Source organism: Hemicordylus capensis, chromosome 3 (genome assembly GCF_027244095.1).
Source record: "Hemicordylus capensis ecotype Gifberg chromosome 3, rHemCap1.1.pri, whole genome shotgun sequence".
Lineage (NCBI taxonomy): Eukaryota > Metazoa > Chordata > Lepidosauria > Squamata > Cordylidae > Hemicordylus > Hemicordylus capensis.
This window is the reverse complement of record NC_069659.1, coordinates 152,249,024-152,269,794: the sequence shown is the minus strand read 5'-3', so window position 1 is coordinate 152,269,794 and position 20,771 is coordinate 152,249,024. Positions and strand designations below refer to the sequence as shown.

Here is a 20,771-nt window from a genome sequence, read left to right as displayed (position 1 = left end):
GTTGCCAAGGCCTGTCAGTTGCGGTGAGGCTGCAGTTGGCACACCAGATGAAGCTGGGCAAAGGGTCCCCTGGCCACAGCTTCTACCTGCTGTTCCAGCAGGAGCCGTGAGTCCAGGATGACCCCCAAATTGCGAGCCTGCTCTTTCAAGGGGAGCACGACCCCATCAAGGGAGACACTCGAAACTGGAACCTGGCCAGATAGAGACCGAAAGAAGAGCAACTCTGTCTTGGAGGGATTAAGCCTGAGCTTGTTTGGGCCCATCCAAACCCTTATAGCCTCCAGACACTGGATCAACACATTCACAGCATCCCCGGATCAGCCTGGGGGATATAAATAAATAAAATGGTTGCCTGTCCCCAAAGGACTCACAGTCTAAAAAAAACCCAACAACAACCATAAGCTAGACACCAGCAACACTCACCAAGGGGATGCTGTACTGGGGATGGATAGGGCCAGTTGCTCCCTGCTTCTAAATAAAGAGAATCACCACTTTTAAAAGGAGCCTCTTTGCTCAGTTAGCAGGGGACCTGCTAACTAGTTCGACACATGAGCGCTGTCAGAAACCACTGGCTATGTGGGAGGAGGCCAAAATCTGGCTTCTTCCCACAACAGCACTGTTCTAGTTTCAAGAGGGATGGTGCCGGCGGTTGGGTACTGCCTCTTTAAGAGCCAATCTCAGAAGCCTTTGGATGAAGCAGTCACAGTGGTTGACATCCTAACAAAGTGCACACATTTGTGGGGCTCTGAGGGAATGCTCCACACCCAGCTCCCCCAGTCTTCCTCCACATGCATTGTTCCACCAGAGGGCAAAACTTCCAAGCTTGCCCCATGCTCTGGAAATACTCTGTAAAAGAGGAAACAAAACAATGTACTTACATTCTTGCCCTTAGGAACTAGTACCATTAGTTAAATTATAGAGGCAGGAAGGCAATGCTATATTATCACATATTCATTGTTTGGATGAATACCCTGCTTAGTACTTCCAGTGACTGTTGCTGGTGTGTATCTCATGTTTCTTTTTAGATTGTGAGCCCTTTGGGGACAGGGGGCCAACTTTATTTATTATTTCTCTCTGTAAACCGCTTTGAAAACTTTTGTTGAAAAGCAGTATTGTTGTTGCTGGATACTTACAAACATATGGCCAAAGTAGGGATGCCATATTCTGGCTTTCCAAATCCAAGTGCCTAATTTGCATATTATGTAAATTGGCCTGAAAATAAATTTTCAGCAGAATAGTGACTGCACATTTTGCTCCCTAACTCCACTTCTACAAGGGCTGGAGCTTAGCTTTTTAAATAAATAAATAAATAAATAAATAAATAAATAAATAAATAAATGCTGAAATCCAGGCGAATCTGAATGGGCTAAGCAAATCTGGGTCAGATGCTTAAAATCCTGGTGCAACCCGAAATTCCGGGGGGCATGGGAGCTCTATGCCAAATTAAGCTTTCATTAGCTGGATCTACATATGGCTGAAATATAGTATGCAGCTAGGAACCCCGAGATTCATGGTGTCTAAATGATGGTCAGCGACATGTTTCCTATCTTACAGAATATTTCCAGAGCATGGGCAAAGCTGAGACGTTTGTTTTGTCCACTCACGCAACAGCAGCACATGGAAGAGGACTGGGGTGAGGGAGTGGTGTGTGCCTGCCCCATTGCATCCCCTCAGAGCCTCCCAACATGCACGCTTTGTTAGTTGGTATGGCAGCCACTGAGAGAACTGAAAGAACACATTCAGTTTTCCAGAAGTCTGTATGAATGGTTGAGCCTGAATGATCTCATCAGAAGCCTGAATGGTTCAGATGGGCCAGCAGCTAGAGACAGTCCTCAAATAATTTGAACTTGTTATTTCATTAGTCTTTGTTCTTCTGCTCTGGGGTTTTCCAATGTGTTGTAAACAAGACCTATAACAAGAAAATCTCATGCGTGCTTGCTGCTATTCTCACACGGTGGTCTGGGACAGAACTGCTGTAGAAGTGGCCAGTAAAGACCGGGATGGTTCCGTTTTGCCTTTGGTTTTACTCTTCTCTGACTGCAGTTTGCCATGACTATTTCCTTTGCAATATTCCAGGCGAGCTCTGCCAAAAACAGCAGTGTTGTGCAGCATTACAGAGTATTTCAAGCTGTATGGGGGGGAAACTGGCTATGAATGAATACGTGCACATACATGCTACTTTAAAAAAAAAAAGATGGTAAAAAGTCCTTTTGCTGAATTCTTTAAACAGAATAATTGAATGTGATGATATCGGAATGATCACCAGCTTATTGACAATGGTAAGGATACTCCATGCATCACACTAGAAGAAAAGAGACACACCCCACACACGACTGCTTGTTCAGGATGAGAGGGCATAACAGTTATGTTAAAATTCACTTATAGGCAGACATGAGAAAATCTGAGATTGCAGTCTGTGTGCACACTCTATTGCATTGATACATTCTATCGTAACTATCAGGGGGGTCAGGTCATGGGCAGTGATACCCGAGAACGTAGTTCTAGGAGCCAGGACTGGGAGTGCCAGAAGCAGGGTGCTGGAGAGACCAATGAGCTGGAGCCAGGGGGCAAGATAGTAATCCAGAGTTTGGCACATGCAAGAAGGGAGCCCATCAGAAGGCAGAACTGGGGGCAAAAGCAGGAGATAAGGTCCAGGAGTGGACAGGAGGATCAAGCTAGAATGGCAGCCCAGCCCAGTCAGAGGGTCAAGACAGGAGCCACACCAGCAGTCAGTGCCAGATCAGGAGTTAGAGGAGTCAGGAAAGAGGCACAGCAGACCAAGAGTCACATCAAGTAGTCAGGAGAAGCAAGCAGGAGCTGCACACCAGATCAGGTAAGCCTTGATACTGAGGCAAGGCTGTTTCAGCCAGGAAGTCCCTTTATACTTCCTGCTCCAGTAAGCTGACCAATGTGTAGGAAGCTGGGGTGGGGCTGCTGAGAGCTACAAATCCTAAGGGCCTACATGCAATTAAGTCAGTTGACACAGCAGGCAGTGATTTTCACAGCTGTGGAGCAGGCAAGGCATAACAGTAACATCTGAGCTTGTATACTGTTCACCAAAACTTGAATGGAAATTTTTAATTCCCTCAGGGACATATTCCTGGAAGACAAAGAGCATTAATGGAGGCATAGGAAATCAAAAATCCCTCACCCTCATCCTCCCTGCATGCACTTTACTACTTTGAAATACTTTGGCTGATCTGGGAGCAACCTTGATGCTCAGGGATGCAGCTCTACTATGACACCAAAGACTGTTCCATGTGTTGGCCACTGTTTTTATTGTTATTGTTTAAATACAAGCCTCTGTTTTGATGTTTATGAATACATTGTAAATGTTCTTCTTTAAATCAATTTGTGCTCTTTTAAATTAATTTTCTAATAAAAGTGATTTTTTTAAGATTTAAAAAAGTGTGTGTATGTGTGTGTGTGTGTGTGCAGCACATCTGAAGCGTGAGGAAAAGGGGAATGATCACCAGCTGCATTATCATTTGACTTGCATGTGTGTATGTATGCAAGACAAATTGCAAAGTTGGGCTCATGTGGTGAGTGAAAAAACCCCTGGGAACAATTGTTAAAATGATACATCTCCCTTCATGATCCTGGCAACTACATTATACCTATTCTGTGGGAACTGATAATATTGAAAAGCAAAGCGAAGGGAAGGGAAGGAAAGGAAAGGAAAGGAAAGGAGGAAGCCATTCCTTTGGAGATCAAGTTTTGATTAGTGATGTTAAAGACTCTGGCCAACATCCAGACTAACCCTGTACCAATGGATGAGGATTTTCCATTGTATGAACTGGGAGAAATGATATTTGGCAATCCCCTCCTCTCTCCGCAGCCAACTGTGCCTTCCAAAACTATATATCTGTAGGTCCCCAAACCCTCAGGGTGATAGTTTCAGGGGGCAGAGGTGATTACAGAGGGAAGAGGAGGTTGGTGAGAATCCCCCCTCCTCCTTCATGCAACAGGAAACCCTGGCATATCTGTTAACTGTTTTTAACTGTTAACTGGTTTTAATTGTTTTTACCTTGTTGTAAAACGCCCTGAGCCACTTTGGAAGGGCAGTATATAAATCAAGCAAGCAAGCAATCAAATAAATAAATATCAGTACAGGGTTAGTCTGGATTTTGCTTACCATTGCTTACCAAGGATTGATGTTGGTGTCTTTCTCTTATATTTCTTTGCTTTGATGCTGGCAACCCTTAACTGGGATCCTGCAGCTATGTCCCATTTAGCTTTGTCCTGTCTAACTACTGCAAAAGTAATCTTTCCTTTCCTGTTTTGTTTTATTTTTTTAAATAAATCCTCCAGACAGTTTCTTTGCAGGATAAAGATACAGGCCTGCAATGTCTCAAAATGGAGAGTGCTTTTAATAGAATTAAATTTATAACTTTCAGTTCAAATTGTTTTGTAGAAAGCGTCCTAGCTATGCCATTGGCTGGTGTTCAAAAAAGATGTGATCATCTTTAAATCTGAATCTCAAAGTTCCACAAAATTTTGAAGGGCGGGGAAAAAGAGATGCCTGAACACTGGCCTACTGTCATCTTTGATAAAAGATGGGATACCACATGTGCTTAACACTGGATTCAGAGCAGGAAGCAAAGTATCCAATGAGGCAGATGAAAAAAAATGCCAGTAATGGATATCTGGAATATGCATCTGTCACAATGGAAAAATATTTGCCATTGGGCAACAGTTCATTCAGTGCTTGGTAATTCAGATTCCTGAAGCTTTGTTGGATGTCACAGACTTTGGTAGATTCTCCTCAGCAATGTAAGGAAAAATACAGACTGATTGAATGTGTTCTTTTGCCAGCATGTTTGTGAATGAAACCATACTTTCTTCCTTGACAACCACACATGTCTAGGAATGCATGAATTACAAATATTCAGAAAAGAGTATCCTAAAGCTAGAATTAGATATTACCGGAGACATGTGGCTGGCCAAAATTTCACAGCCCTATGTTGTGTTGGCTCCCCCTCGCTCCCTCCCTCCCTCAAGAAATGTGTAGAAAAGCAAAATGTGTGACAAAAGATCATTGGACCCTATTCAGACATTCTGATGGATGTGCATACATCTATCTATGCATGTACACACCTGTACACACATGTACATGTTTTTTGTGTGAATGACTACATGCATTAACTTTAAAAGTCAACCGGGATACAGGCCCCCTCAAATACAGGGTACAGGTAAGAAGTGTACTATTGTATATGCATTAAATGTAATGTTGTGTACAGAAGCTTTATTCACACGGTATGCTCAATGCGCATACAGTGGCTCGTGTGTACAGTGGCTCATGTACTGCACACACCCTGCCAGTCCAAGAAAATGCACGGCAATGTGACTCTTTCTGGTTGTTCCTGAAAGGAGAATGGTGGCCTGCACTTGTTCACTGACAACAGCTATGGTCTGAAGGTACATGATGCAGCAACTCTGCTAGAGTTAAGCTGGTCTAGGTCTGGTGAGTGCCTTGGGAATCTCAATGCGCCATCTTGAGCTCCATGGAAGAGAGGTGAGCTATAATAAATGCAAATAAATAAACAAGAACTGTGAGCAGAATGGGCACAAGCTAAGCACCAGTCCCTTGCCCCTGAATACCATGGGGTCCATATTTTATTAAGAGTGAACTAATATAAGTAGAATTTGCTACTTTTGGATTTGTTTGTTTATAATAGGACCATGGGCTGAGCTAGAGGGCAGAGCCAGGGCAAGTTAGGGGATGGATCTGGGCTGGGCCAGGGATAGGTCATGGGTGGTGACACCCTGATAAGGGTGGAACTTAATGAGTCATGGGCATACCTGGCACACTCTGGTGGGTCATGGTCAGAGCCTGATTGGTCCAAGGGTCATAGTTGTCATGAGGATTTATAATTTAGAGAGATTCCCTTATTAGTTAATCATTGTAAGAAACTGGTAATTTGTGGACATGTCCTAAGGCCACATGTTCAAGCACAGGAACGCAGGAGAGTGCTCTATGAAGTTCTTGAGTCATTCTGCTTATTAAGGTTGTTTTATGCCAGCCCTCAGTTCTGTTGTGAATATTTATAGACCCCCAAACATTACAGTGGTAACTGGGGTATAAAACAAATCTGTTGAGTGAGCTCCAAAGTTTGCTGGGTTTTGAGATCTTGGTGCTCAAAGAAAACCAGAAACCAGAACATGGCCAAGCCTGAATACAGTTTTACTGGGTGGCCCAGAGAAATGTGGCTTGGTCCCATTTTCACATATTAAGAGCATAAGCAGTACAGACTAGATATGTCTAGGAGATGGTTCATGTGTGGGAACAGTGTTTGCTTCTCCGTGACTTGGTGAGAATTAGGAATCGTGCTGTAATCTTCGGTGTCCCACTTCAGTTACCAGGGTATAAACCACAAGGCACATGCCCATTTTCCCAAAGCAAAACATTGTCATTCAATGCAGTGAAATATCACATGGCATTAAACTGAAGCAATTTTGTTGGCCTGTTTTCCTGCCACTAACTTGGGGAGGGGGAAGGGAGGAGGTGTGATTTCCCATTTGCATGATGACGATTCCCAATCATTGTATAAATTATAACACATGCTGTGGTTGAGACCCAAGGAACCCTCTGGAATTATACATGCCATTTGGGAAGAATGTTGTGATAGCAAACATTCAAATATATGACTGCACAGATATTTGTGGTGAAATGTTATATAAACTTATTTTAACTGCCAAAAATAGAATGGCTGGACTGTTCTCAGATAGCAATGGCAGTTCTAGAACTATCTTGTGGCATCTTCCTACAATGTGCTATCAGCAGCAACTGAAAGAAGGTGATGAAAAAAAGGCAACATGTGCATCACTTCTGCGGTATATAGAGGAAAAATTCCTGGGTGCCATCATCCCTCGAGCAAGATATTCTTATTGGTATACTGGAGAAGAATTTTAGACTCTCTGCCACAACCATTGGTTGCAACCCACATAGCACTCTGTTGCTATTTTTTTTAACTGAGAGTAATTATTACTGAGTATTTCAGGAGCTAATTCACTCCCATTACAGTAAAAGTTAACAGGGTCTCAGGCGCAACAGCTTGTAAATGATAAGCATGGAAATTCATGTAAGGTTAAACTAATCTACTTTATTCAGAAGTACATAATGACAGAAAAGACATACCTAACTGCAGACTATACGATGGTCAGAGAGAGATGCATGGTGCTCAGAGAGAGAGATCTAGAAGCATTCTGGGAAGAAGAGATAGGAAGTCACTCCCAGGAAGTTCCTTCCTGAGTACACTCTATCAATTGAGGGGTTCATAGATAAAAAGGAAAGAGAAGGAGACCCTAACTGACTATCTACTCCCAATATCCCTAGTGGTCATAAGGGTTACTGGTGCAAAAGGTTGATGCCACCTAGAGCTGGATCTCCAACATTTTTCTCTCCTGAAAGATAAACATGTATTATCAAGTTCAGACACTTGTGTAAGGGACAATAGTCTTCATATGGTGGAGGAGCAATCACATGCCCTATGCTGCCACAACTGTCAGAATGCCCCCAGCTGAGAACGGTCCATGACACCTTCATCTGATGAAAGGAAAACATCTGTAGAGGAGGAAATGCACTCCCTTGATCCACTGCAGGTTTGCCCCCTTGTAGTACCCTCTGTTGGGACCACACCCATCCAGGTGCTCACAGACAATACCAGCCAGGGAGATTTCCCCCAAACTTAGCCAGGCTCAGTATCCCAAATGCCCCTGGACACCCTAATGGACACACAAACTTCTGAACACTCATCTCTGACATTCGAAGATGAAGCACCCCTTCAAGGACCCTCCAGCAACCAGATCTTGGGGCTCTCACCAATCCATTGGCAGGGGGGCCCACTGATTCACAGCCCACCAGAAGAGGCTCCCCGCTTTCTCCAGCTCATTGGCACCAGCATGTGTGCGAGGCACTGCAAGCTCAGCATAGAAGCGCATGCCTGGCTGCAAGTAAGCTACCAGCAGAAGGGTCTCTTCATGAGGAGTAGTAACAACCCACAGAAGGCCTACTCATGATGAGGTTTGGTCACCACCACCAGCAGGAAAAGGGTGTGGCTCCTACCTGGCCTGTTTTAGTTCCTTGGCTTTGCTGAAAACAATAACTCACCCAGAGCACTTGCTCTATGACAAGCTGTCAGTTTACCAGCCTTGCTGAAACTACTTTAGCCTGTTCAGCATTGCTCCTTGCCTGGATGTTGCTGCTCTGCCAGGTGGTTGCCTTCTGCCTGACTGCTCCCCAGATCACCATGCTTCCTGAGATCCCCTGAATGCTCTGGAGCAGGGTTTCTTAACCTTGGGGCCCCCAGATGTTGTTGGACTATAACTCCCATCATCCCCAGACATGGCCTTTGTGGCTGAGGATGATGGGAATTGTAGTCCAACAACATCTGGGGGCCCAAGGTTAAGAAACCCTGCTCTGGAGACTATAAGTGGGATCCACCTGCTTCCTGTCCTGCACGTGAACACAGGGCATGTTGGAGAGACCCCCAAGCCAGAAGGCTGCTTTTCAGCCTCCCGGTTGGGGGTCTACTCGTGAGTTGCTGCAGCATGGAGCCACGGTGCGGCAACACACAACCAAAAAGCCCGGGTTAGTGGAGCGCTCGCTCTGCTAACCTGGGCTTGGGGAGGGCTATCTAAGTGGGTGATCAGCTTTCGTGAGACTGGGCTCAGCTGCAAGCCCGGTGGTTCTCACGATCAGGTTCCCCTAGCCCGATTTCGCCTGATTGTAAGAATAGTCTCATTAAGTTATGTGAATGGTAGAAGGAAGGATGGGGCATGAACCCGATCCTCCATTACGTGAAACAGTTACTGCTCAGGGGGGTGTCTAAACCAAGCCTAGCTCTCCTGAATGCTGATGATGATCTGCTTTGCAGAACCACAGGCGCCCCTTGCAACCGTCAGTGTTTCTCTGTGCAGTGTATGAGTGACTGTTCATTTATTTAACAAAATAACCCTTGCGTATATGGTGGAGTAGGGAATGAGATGGAGGAAGTGACAATCAGAAGCAAAATGAGGAGAGTGTTGATGGTCACACTCTTCAAAACATACCTGAATCCTTTTTGACATATATGAAGCAAAGGAACTTTTCCATGTGATTAATTAAACATCCCCACAAGATGTGTTCCCTTCCCCTCACAGTCTTTCATTATGGGAGGTTGTTAGATGTGTTTTTATTCTCTCTCTTCCCACATATAATCTCCAGCCTCTTCACTAGTCAAACTTTCCCAGGCTTTCGACGCTCTTACTATGAAGGCAATTGAATGTAAACCCAACCACAGTCTAGCTAGTTCCCAGCAGCCTTCTATCCTGTGGCATTAATGCTATACTCTTAGATTAAGAGCAGCCACTGCTGTTGCTGCCCAGTTTGTCGAGCAGTAACTAACCTCAGTACAAATAATACCTTCATAACAGCAGCATATTCCTCCTGACTCCTAAGCATATGTGTGGATAAGACTGCTGCAACTGATTTCAACTGTGTACCAGTGCCGTGCTGTATCATGCCAAATGGCACTGCCTTCTAAAATATATGAGCTCAGTATTTCCCACGAAGCGGCTCTACTGCTGCCTATTAAATGTATAATCCATAGAACCCGAGTGCCTTTTGTTTTTATGTACTTGGGAACAGTCTTCAGTGAAAATTGAATCCATTCTTCAAAGGGCTCAATGTTAAAAGCTGGGACAACCAAAAATGAACCGGGCTCGCCTAAGATGAAAAGAGCACCCAGGAGCATGTGGTGTTGTTGTTTGGGGCCTCCACTTCAGAAAGGAGCTGGCAGTTCAGCTTAATCTACAGATGGTCACAACCAATACCATGTGGGAAAGACAGCTGCTATTAAGACCTAGGCCTCATAAAATGTAAGACATCTGCATTGTGTCTAGTAATGTGGCCCTTCAGTTTTCTGGATCCTAAATGTGAGTAGGTTTCTGATTATGTCTGGCAAGCGAAGGCCAAGGATATGAAGATATGAAATAATCCACAATTATTTGTGTGGGTTTATTTTTATGCCTTGTTTACTAACTTCTGTGTACAATCTTTATCTTCTTGGCCAAACACCTTTGAGTTAAGTCACTATTTTGTACCCCATCAATGAGATGACGGTGGCCAAAATGGAGTTATTTCATCCTACAATGGGGTTAACGTCATTGGTCAGCTACAGAGTGCCCTTAGAGAGGTCCACTGCTGACCCCTGAGACCACCTCGGCACCCATAGCCTTTTGTGGAAATGGTGAAACAACTCACACAGGATCCATCCTGGTGGGGGGGAGGCATGAAGGGCATTTGACGGAGAAAACCCTGCTCGGGTTAGCCCTGTAAGTTTGGTAAAGAAGCAGTGACTGGTCCAAAGTAATCCAGTGAGCTTCATCATGGAGTTGAAGACTGAAACTCCAGTCTCCCTGGTTAAGATTTTGCAGAATAAGGTGGTAGAATTCTGGCCTGTATTGACCTGTTCCACTACAGACTGCAAGTGGGTTCATATTATTGAATTCTCCCCCAGGTATAATACTGCCTGAACTTTAAGAAGAGGGCTGTACTAACCCTTCATCCCTGTTATACAAGTTTTCAACATGCCAGGAGCGTTTCCCCTGCCTTTTGGGGGGGTGGGGGGAGGAATACTGAAAAGAGGGGGTTAAAAAACAAAACAAAAACCCAGAATCTGTGTTACAGTCCATGAATTCTACTACTTCATGGACTGGCAGAACTCACTACTACCTCATTCTGCATTACTTATAGAATGACTTGGTGTCTAACATTCTATCCACAACACCACACTATCTCCCATCTTGTTTTACAGATTGGGAGGCCTGGCTGGGAGGTAGTGATTACTAGCCAAAGGCTACCTGTGATGGAGATTAAGATATATTTCCCTATTACTTTTTCTGTCCTTATGAAAGATTGTAAGGAAAGCCCAGTTTTGGAGAATGATTTCATTACTGAAGACATTGTGAGCTGAGATTCACAAAATGCTTAAGCCAGAACATGTGCAGCCAAAGTCCCATTAGCTTCAGGAGGGCTAAAGCATTCTTAAATGGAAGTTTGGTGGCATATTAGGGTTCATAGATCCCACTGTTAGAAAGCCAGTTCAGCTAAAACTTGTCACCTCTGTTGGAGATCCAGCTCCAGACGGCAGTGACCTTTTGCACCAGTAACCCATGACTACTATGAGTACCGGGAGTAGAGATAGATAGTTAGGGTCTCATTCTCTTTTCCTATTTATCTCTGCCTCTATAATCCATCTATTGATATAATGTACACAGGAACTTTCTGGGAGTGACCTCCTCCTCTCCTCCTCCTTCTTCCCTGAATGCTTCTAACTCTCTCTGAGCACCATGCTTCTATAGGTCTCTCTCTGACCAACATGTAGCCAGAAGTTAGATATAGGTCTTTTCCTATCATCATGTTCTTCTGAATAAAGTAAATTAGTTTAACCTTACATGAATCTCCATGTTTACATGAATCTCCTACCTTGGATCCCTCAGAGCTGAGTAACTACAGGCCTGTCTCCAACCTTCCGTGGTTGGGCAAGGTAATTGAAAGGGTGGTGGCCTCCCAGCTCCAGACAGTCTTAGATGAAACTGATTATCTACACCCATTTCAAACTGGCTTCCGGGCTGGCTATGGGGTGGAGACTGCCTTGGCCGGCCTGATGGATGATCTCCAATTGGGAATTGCAGAGGAAGTGTGACTCTGTTGGTCCTTTTGGAGGCATTCAATACTATCGACCATAGTATCCTTCTGGAGCGTCTGAGGGGGTTGGGAGTGAGAGGCACTGCTCTGCAGTGGTTCCGCTCCTACCTCTCGGTCAGGTTCCAGATGGTGTCCCTTGGAGACTGTTGTTCTTCAAAATCTCAACTTTCCTATGGTGTCCCTCAGGGCTCCGTATTGTCTCTGACGTTGTTTAACATCTACATGAAACCACTGGGAGAGATCATCAGGTCATTTGGTGCAGGGTGTTATCAGTATGCTGATGCCACCCAAATCTATTTCTCCATGTCAGCATCATCGGGAGGGGGCATAACCTCCCTAAATGCCTGCCTGGAGTTGATAATGGGCTGGATGAGGGATAACAAACTGAGACTGCATCCAAATAAGACGGAGGTACTCATTGTGCGCAGTCAAAACTCGAGAGACCATTTTGATCTGCCTGTTCTGGATGGGGTCACACCTCCCCAGAAGGAACAGGTGCACAGTCTGGGGGTGCTTCTGAATCCAAGTCTCTCCCTGGTGTCCCAGGTTGGGGCAGTGGCCAGAAGTGCCTTCTATCAGCTTCGGTTGATACACCAGCTGTGTCTGTTTCTTGAGATAGATGACCTCAAAACAGTGGTACATCTACTGGTAACCTCCAGACTGGGTTACTGTAATGTGCTCTATGTGGGACTGCCCTTGTATGTAGTCTGGAAACTACAGTTGGTCCAGAATGCGGCAGTCAAGCTGGTCTCTGGGTCGTCTAGGAGGGACCATATTACTCCTGTATTGAAGGAGTTACACTGGCTGCCGATATATTTCCGGGCAAAATACAAGGTGTTAGTTATAACCGATAAAGCCCTAAACAGCTTGGTCCCTGGGTATTTAACAGAACATCTTCTTCGTTATGAACCCCACCTCCCATTGAGATCATCAGGGGAGGTCCATCTGCATTTGCCACGGGCTCATCTGGTGGCTACTCAGGGATAGGCCTTCTCCATTGCTTCCCCAAGGTTTTGGAATGCGCTCCCTAGTGAAATAAGAGCCTCCACATTTCTGACAATTTTTTAAAAAGTCTTTAAAGACGCATTTGTTCACCCAGGCTTTTAACTGATACTGTTTTGATTGTTTTTAATGTTGTTTTAGAACATTGTTTTTAAAATTTTAAATAGTTGTGTTTTAAATTTCTTGTTTTTGTTTTTAACTGATGTTTTACTTTTGTTTTGTTCTGGTTGTAAACCACCCAGAGACATAGGTTTGAGGCAGTATAAAAATATGTTGAATGAATGAATGAATGTTTAGCATTTACAAGCTGTTGCCGCTGAGACCCTGTTAACTTCTGCTGTAATGGGAGTTAGTTAGCTCCTGAAATACTCTGCTGTATCAGTAATTACCTATCCTTTGGATGCTGGATCACACAAACAGTAACAGATCTATGACTGGTTTTGGTGGTAAACGGGAAACATCATCAACTGATTGATACCAAATGTACATATACTCTCACAGGACCTGAATAGTTTTACTAGATTTCATATATGAAACTTATGTCTTGCAAAGAAATGCCCAAGAAAGTGTTACTAGCTGAGCTTATTCTGCCCACCTCCCAGAAAACTCCATGTTTACAACTGCATCTCCAGGCTTGGAGATTGCACTTTTGCTATGCTCAGGAGCTGCACCACAATGTGAGCTCCCAGTTTATGTTACACATGGGGACAAGTTGCTAGTTGGCAGTGGACTGGTCACCCCTAGATTTGGGTTTCAGGTAACACAAATTGCAAAGGGGATTAGCTTCACACACCCTCTCCCTATGCGGGAGACCAGTGTGGTGTAGTGGTTAGAATGCTGGACTAGGACTGGGGAGACCCGAGTTCAAATCCTCATTCAGCAGTGACACTTGTTGGGTGACTCTGGCCAGTAACTTCTCTCTCGGCCTAACCTACTTCACAGGGTTGTTGTGAGGAGAAACCTAAGTATGTAGTAAACCACTCTGGGCTCTTTGGAGGAAGAGCAAAATATAAATGATGATGATGATGATGATGATGATGATGATGATGATGATGAAGATGGTGTGAGAGCCTGGCTAAGCAGACTCTCAAATTAGCTATTGCGAGTTATCTGGCATCTGAGGTCATTTTGGACTTAGGATGAACTTTAAAACTCCCCTCATCAACAGAGATAACACCTGTTGCTAACGAAGCAATTAGACTAGGAAGGGAAAGCAGATAAGACAAGTGCAGCAACAGTCTCCATCACAAAAGGGGTGAGTCTGTGACGTAACTGTGCCTATCGAAACTTTTATTGAGAGAGTTTATTATTGGGAGAGTTAGTTCCAGCACAGGGTACTATTTTGATGTACCTGCATACTCTAGTTTGCATTACAATCAGCCTTGCATACAATAGGCTATTCACACCCCCTCCTACCCAGGAAGGACAATCAGACACAATGCATTTCATGCCAGCCCATCTGGGCTCTTCTATTCAGCAAAGTATGACAAAATAAATATGCCTCCAAAGCATGTTTTGGGATATAAGTATCCTAACTCCATGACCCATTGTGCTCTCCTGTGTCTTTCACTGGAGACTTGAACTGCAGAACATTCCCTTGTGTTCCCTCGTGCCTCTCATTTGGGATTCCACTGCAACAAGGACTTCAGCAAGACCATCTCCATGCTCCCTTGTATGCTCTACTTGGGATCTTGTTGAGCATTCCCTATGCTCTCTCGCAACTTCAAAAGAGCTTCAAAAAAGTCACTCCCTGGATCAGTCTGTGTGCCCTTCCAGCCAGCATCCTTAGCAGGCCTAGGGAGCTGGGTCCACCGAATCACCTATCTCGTGGGCATCCATCCTTTCACTAAGCTCTGCAACTGTCCTGCCTTCCAACACACTGTCCCCAAAGGACATGAGTATCCTGCTGCTCGAAGCCTCGTTGCCTAGAGACAGGTACAGTATCGCAGTTGTCTGGCTCTCAGGACCCCAATCTATAACTTCTTTTCAAACTCCCCCCTTCCCCCTCTCTTACCATCTCTCTCTTGCCCACTTGGGAAACTGGAACTTTAAGCTAAATGTGCCTTACAATGGTATATTTTAAAACATAATTGTATTGCCTTTATGTTAGGGTCACCTAGTAACTGAGTCTTATTGCTTTTAATTAATTAATTAAGTAAATTTATTGACCGCCTGACTTCCTTAGACTCGAGGTGGTTTACATAAATTAAAACAACAACAAGGAAGACAAGGAAGGGGGACCCACACACACTAAAATAAATAAAATAACTAAATATAATGTAATTTATTTTGCCTGGCAAAATAAATACATTCTCAGAAGCTTCTTAAAGGACAGAAGGGAGGGAGCATTATGAATCTCAGGTGGCAAGGTGTTCCATCAGGAGGGGGCTGCAACAGAGAAGACCCTCCCATGAGCCCAGGCCCCACACACGTCCCCTGGGCCCGGGACTCTGAGAAGGCCCACCTGAGATGACCTTACAGGGTGGGTCGAAGTTGAATGGGAGAGGCAGTCTTGGTGGTACACAGGCACCAAGCCCTGGAGGGTTTTATAGGTGATAGCCAGCACTTTGAATTGGACCTGGAAGCGAACTGGCAACCAATGCAGTGATCGCAACAAAGGTCAAACATGGTCATATTTTCTGCTGCTCATAAGCAGCTGGGCTGCAGCATTTTGAGCCAGCTGAAGCTTCCAAGTCATCTTCAAAGGCAACCCCAGGTAGAGCGCATTGCAATAGCCCAACCGAGAGGTGATGAGGACATGAGTTACAGTTGCCAGGGCCTTTTATTTGTTTTTCTTCCAATAAACTCTTTTGATTTAATTTAAAAACCAGTTTCTCAAGCCAGTTTTCTTGAGTTCAGATGCTTGCACAAATTAAAATTGCTTGGAAGTGTCTTCCCTTTTGAGCTAAATTCCCCATGTTTGCCTGAACTAGGGGTGATGACCAAACACCCCTGAGACAGTTCCATCAACAAAAGTTCCCAGGTATTTATTCATAAGAATTCTTTGGCTGCCATGTTTTCTATTAACCATCACATATTTTCTCTCCTCTAAGGAGCAGATACTCTGATCCAAACTCTTTTTATAGAACAAGGCTACCAAAGGTCCAAATAGATTGTGGAATTAGTCAAATAATGTGTGGATTGTGGAATTAGTCAAATAATGTGTGGATTGTGGAGTATTCAAATAATGACTTCATTTTCATTGGGAATTCAAAACAGCATTATTTGGGGAGATAGAATGAGATATGCAAACAACAAGGGCTGTAGAATCAGGTTCATATTGATAAATATCTTTGTTTTCCCGAGGATAATTATTTTCAAAACAGTCTAATAAAATTGGAGTTTCAGAATGATACTGATCATGAATTTATGATACTGAGGAAGCCTAAATCTCACTAGTTCTGTCCAAAGTGGATTTTAAAACACTGGAAGTGATGACTTGAGTACACACGTATGTCTATATGTGCTTACCATTCATATATGTTGGGGTATGTGTGCATTTTGTGCATGGCTGCAAAATACAAGGTTCAAATTGTCACAAGGAAGGCTGAAGATAGAAAAGAAGGATCCAGAACCCTGATCTGAAAAGAGGGGGAAAGGCAGTAGATGGATGAGCCAAATGAAGTTGGGGCAGGAGCAGCCAGGAATGCCACTTAAGGAAAGCAGTCATGATCCGCCTTCTGTGTTGCAGGACTCCTACCATTATTCCTCAGCAGTGTATCTCTATTTCCAAACAGCTCACAGAAGGAAATGGATATATGTACTACATTTGCATACCCCAAACACAAATCTCTTTGCTTAAAAGATGTCTGGATGTGGGTGGCAGGGTGTATTACCATTTGACCTGAGCTGAAAATATTATAGTTAGGAGGTACCAAAAGTGGTTGCCATACTGAGGAAAATTATTTAAAGTAGTCCCACTGAAATTAAAAGGATAAGTTAAGAATTTCTTAACCTTTTAATTTCCATGGGACTACTTTAATACTTGTCCTCAGTATTGCATCCAGTCACTATAACAAATGTTCTTAAAACACATTGCTGTTTTTACAGTTATAAGGCACGAGAAGTTCTGGCAGCAGGACTCAGCCACTAGGCCTGTGCATTGCCAAAAATGTCAGAATATGATAAGACATGAAAGCTGCACTATTGGGAGAGGTCATGTTGGCCCCACCCAATTGTCAGATTGGGTTGGGTCCTGTCATTGTGGAACTCTGACATACTATAGGATCGCCCCTCCCCACCCCCACCAATCAAAAGCTGAGTCCTCTGAAGCTGCTTTGAATTTAGGATTGAATTTAGGAGCGGCGGGGGGTGGGGGACAGTAAGTCTGATCACAGGAAGTTCTTGTCACAGGACTCTTAAATCCATGTCTATGTTTTGAAAGAGCTACACTGGCTGCCAATAAGTTTCCAGGAAAAATACAAGGTGCTGGTTATTACCTAGAAAGCCCTAAACAGCTTAGACACTGGGTACAGCTCACCATGAGCCTCACCGCTTGTTAAGGTCATCTGGAGAGGTTCATCTCCGGTTGAACAGTCCTTAGCTGTTGCTGCCCCTGGACTTTGAATTGTGCTCCCTTTTGAAATAAGAGCCTCCCCATCTCTGGCAACATTTAAAAAGGCACTGAAGACATATTTATTCACCCAGGCTTTTAATTAGATTTATAGTTTTAATACTTTTGATGTTGGGTTTTAAATTATTTTAATGTTTGAGACACAAGTTTTGGGCAGTATAGAAATATGTCAAATAAATGAATGAATGAGTGAGGCTGTGCGTGAGGAACATTGGTAACAGTGGGCACAAGCAGTCTTTCAGGCCACATCTCCTCCATCTCTGATATTCTTACCACGACTCCTACTCTGATTCTCAGGCATCCTAAGGGTCCTCCTAGGAGGAGCCCCCTGAAACAGAGGAAAGAAAGGCACTGAGTAGCTACAAGCAAGGACCATGTGGAAGGACAGGGGTGGCAACTAGTTAACAGCTTCTTCTAAGAGCAGAAGAGAGATGGAGAATGAGAAGAATGCATGAGGACCTACCTCAGAAAGGCTGAACAGCTCACTTGGTTTCATGGTTAGGCCCGTCTTTCTCCTTGCCAAATGAACTTGAAGAGTTATTTATACTTCAGTTGAGCAAATAGTATTATTTATTTTGACAGACAGCACTTATCACCACAACGGCATTGTTGACTGTTATTTTAAAGTGGGCCTGCTCAGTTTAGCCCCCCCCAGCTGTTTTTGGACTACAACTCCCATAATCCCCAGCCACAATGGCCAATAGCCAGGGATTATGGGAGCTGTAGGCCAACATCTACAGGAGGTCCAAAGTTGAGCAGCCCTGTTTTAAACCTACCTGATCGATCAAGGGGCAAATAAAGGCAGGAAAGCAACATGGCTTCACAAGCGAATTTTAAAATTTTTATTATTTATATTATTTATCATATTTTTATACCACCTCATATGTATATCTCTAGGCAGTGTACAAAATTTAAAATATTTAAAAGTAACAAATTAAAATACATGACAATAAAAACAATAGAATAAAATTATAGAAACAAGTTTTTTAAATTATTAAAATTTATTCTGATTAAAAGCCTGGGAGAACAGGAGGGTCTTGAGGTTCTTCCTGAAAACAAACAGAGAAGGGGATGCTCTTATTACAGCAGGAAGCTGATTAGTAAGGCCAAATGAAAAAGCATATTCATTGGGTGGAGATAGAACCTTTCTCACTACTCTTGACCCATTCTGTGTCCACCAAAAGAAGATATCGAGTAGGGAGCTTCTCTTTCTCCTAAACTGACACAGTCTGACTTGTTTACTCTATAGCTAAGCACTGGTCTCAGCATGGATGAACACACACACACACAAATGCAAGAGGGAGAATTTAATTTTAATCACATAAGAATTGCCCCACTGGATCAGACCAAAGGCCTATCTAACCCTCTGTTTCTCACAATGGGCCATGAGATGCCACTGGGAAGTCTACAAGCAGGAGAGGAAGGCACAGCATTGCTATCCTGCCTCTGAACTTGGAGGTAGAATGTAGCCATGATGACTAGAAGCCATATTCTTTACACATGGAAAGCTCTCGTGACAGGGATGACTGCTTTAACCTAGCCTTCTCCCTAAAATGATTATTTTCTTCATGAAGATGAAGTTTTGTTTGTTTTTAATATGAGGGAGTTTTCAGACTCACAATCTCCTACCTACAATGGGAAGCTATTTCTGCATGTTTGAATTGGCCCTGATATATTTGATAAGAAAGGGGTGTGGGGATAAGAAACAAATCTATTGCCCCAGTTATGTAAAGTGTGATAAATGATTTCCATATCGGACGTGTCCTATCCAGTAAGAGCCAAGAGTTGTTCTCCAAATTGGCAGCTCCCAACCCCATCCACTCCGGATCTTCTCAGCAATTACCAGGTTATAGTGAAGAATTTCTCTCCGTCCATCGTGACGGATGTAAACCAGCTGCATTTGAACAGGAGGACACAAACGAGAGAGGAAGAGGCAGGCGAGTTGAGACTGAACAGCAACAAATCCTGGAACCAGCTGCGGCCTGCAGATCACAGACACTTTCACAGCAACACACTGCAACAAAAAAGATGTTATTTAATATTTGCCAAACAGTGAAGTAATTCATTACAAAGTTATAAGTGGATATAAAATGTCTGAAATTGCCTGTTGAAGATTAATGTAACATCTCATATTTCCAATGTGATAGCCCAAAGGGGAAACAAAATGAAGCTGGAAATAGAATGAAGCTGGTAGGAAAGGCAATCAGGGCCTTTGGAGAAGCAGCATAGATTCTCAAGCTGGCCATCTGGCACTGGCAGCCCATTTTTGAAAGGCCCTGTACCAGAATATCATTGTAAAGAGAAAAAGAAAGCATAGGGAGACATGAAATCAAAATACTAGTATTGAAAATTAGCTTGAGCAGGTTTGGATGCAGGCAAGAGTTCTTGCCAAAAGTTATGTGTGAGATGGTATTGGGCATTATTGCCCCTGGTGTGCATTGTTGTGAGTGTTCTAATGTTGTAGGAGTGCTAGAAGACTGGAAATAACCAGCTTGACACTGGAAATGCCTGTATACACCCAATAAACAATGCCTTTGCCATACCACTTTCAGTGTTAAACACAATCTCTTGACTCCAGCTAAGGAGAGCCCCATTCATCTTGGCAGCTTATACTTATTTTTCAGAACAGAGGGTCAATTTGTATGTTACCAAAGGGGTATAGATGCAACTTCCCTATTGTTGATTCCAATGCTGTTTCCTACAACATGGTCCGTAAAGATGAGCCATGTAGGTCAGACAGATGACATGGCTCCTTCCTACACCAGTCTGAGCTGGCAGTTTAGTGGTCTGGAAACAAAGCAAGGACTCAGCAAGAAATATAAATGGTCTGAAAATATCTTGGTCACCACTCATATAATCAGTTGTTCAGACAGAGGAGCTAAGCCAGAGTTTAAGGCTTTATAGGACTAGGGTGGATCCCTATTGGCCGTTTTGTGTCAGCTGACAACTGCTGAGCTAGACGCTGCATTGGTGGCACTGAGCACTGCAGAAGGCAAACCTGTAGCTCCCTGACATAATGGTGCAGCATGTAGGCCAAAATTTGGCTCCCAGAATCTCTAGCTGAAGAACGCCAAAGCCTTTTAATATCACCAGCCTAAGCAGAGATGGTATGGAGAACAGCCATGTCATTCACCCAGTCCAGGTGGTGTAATAATATATTAATTGAGATGTAGGAAGAGAAAGCACATTCAAATGGTGCCAAGGTCTTTTAAAACGGGTTTTCCCTCTACTAGTGAATATAGTGTGAAGCATGAGAAATCTTCATTGAATGAACACCCTCCAGAAATATAGCTATTTGGTTCAAATAAGCTGGTGAACACATGATTTCCAATTCCTGTGAGCAGAGACCATCTTAAAGATGTGTGTTTTGGGTCATCAACTTCCACTGTTGGTACATTAACCTCTCCATGGCTAGAAAACAAGGGCAGGGTGTTACTTCTAAGAGCACGAAAACTTTCAAAAACTTTGTGTGCACTGAGCAGGATCGTGTCGCCTCATTACACATAC

At 43.7% G+C, this 20,771-nt stretch overlaps 1 long non-coding RNA gene across 4 annotated transcripts in view; it reads right to left on the bottom strand.

Moving 5' to 3' along the window:
* The window catches only part of LOC128352357 (uncharacterized), a 37,215-nt gene extending 17,314 nt beyond the window's left edge, over positions 1-19,901 (bottom strand). Inside the window, exon 1 of one of the 4 annotated variants that reach the window (XR_008320350.1) lies at positions 19,108-19,901. This is a non-coding gene — a long non-coding RNA (uncharacterized LOC128352357). Of the gene's footprint in view, positions 1-878; positions 974-7,138; positions 7,215-17,727; positions 17,906-19,107 lie in introns of those variants that run through there. The other 3 variants (XR_008320349.1, XR_008320353.1, XR_008320351.1) reach the window with 3 other exon arrangements.
* Positions 19,902-20,771: the final 870 nt, after the last annotated feature.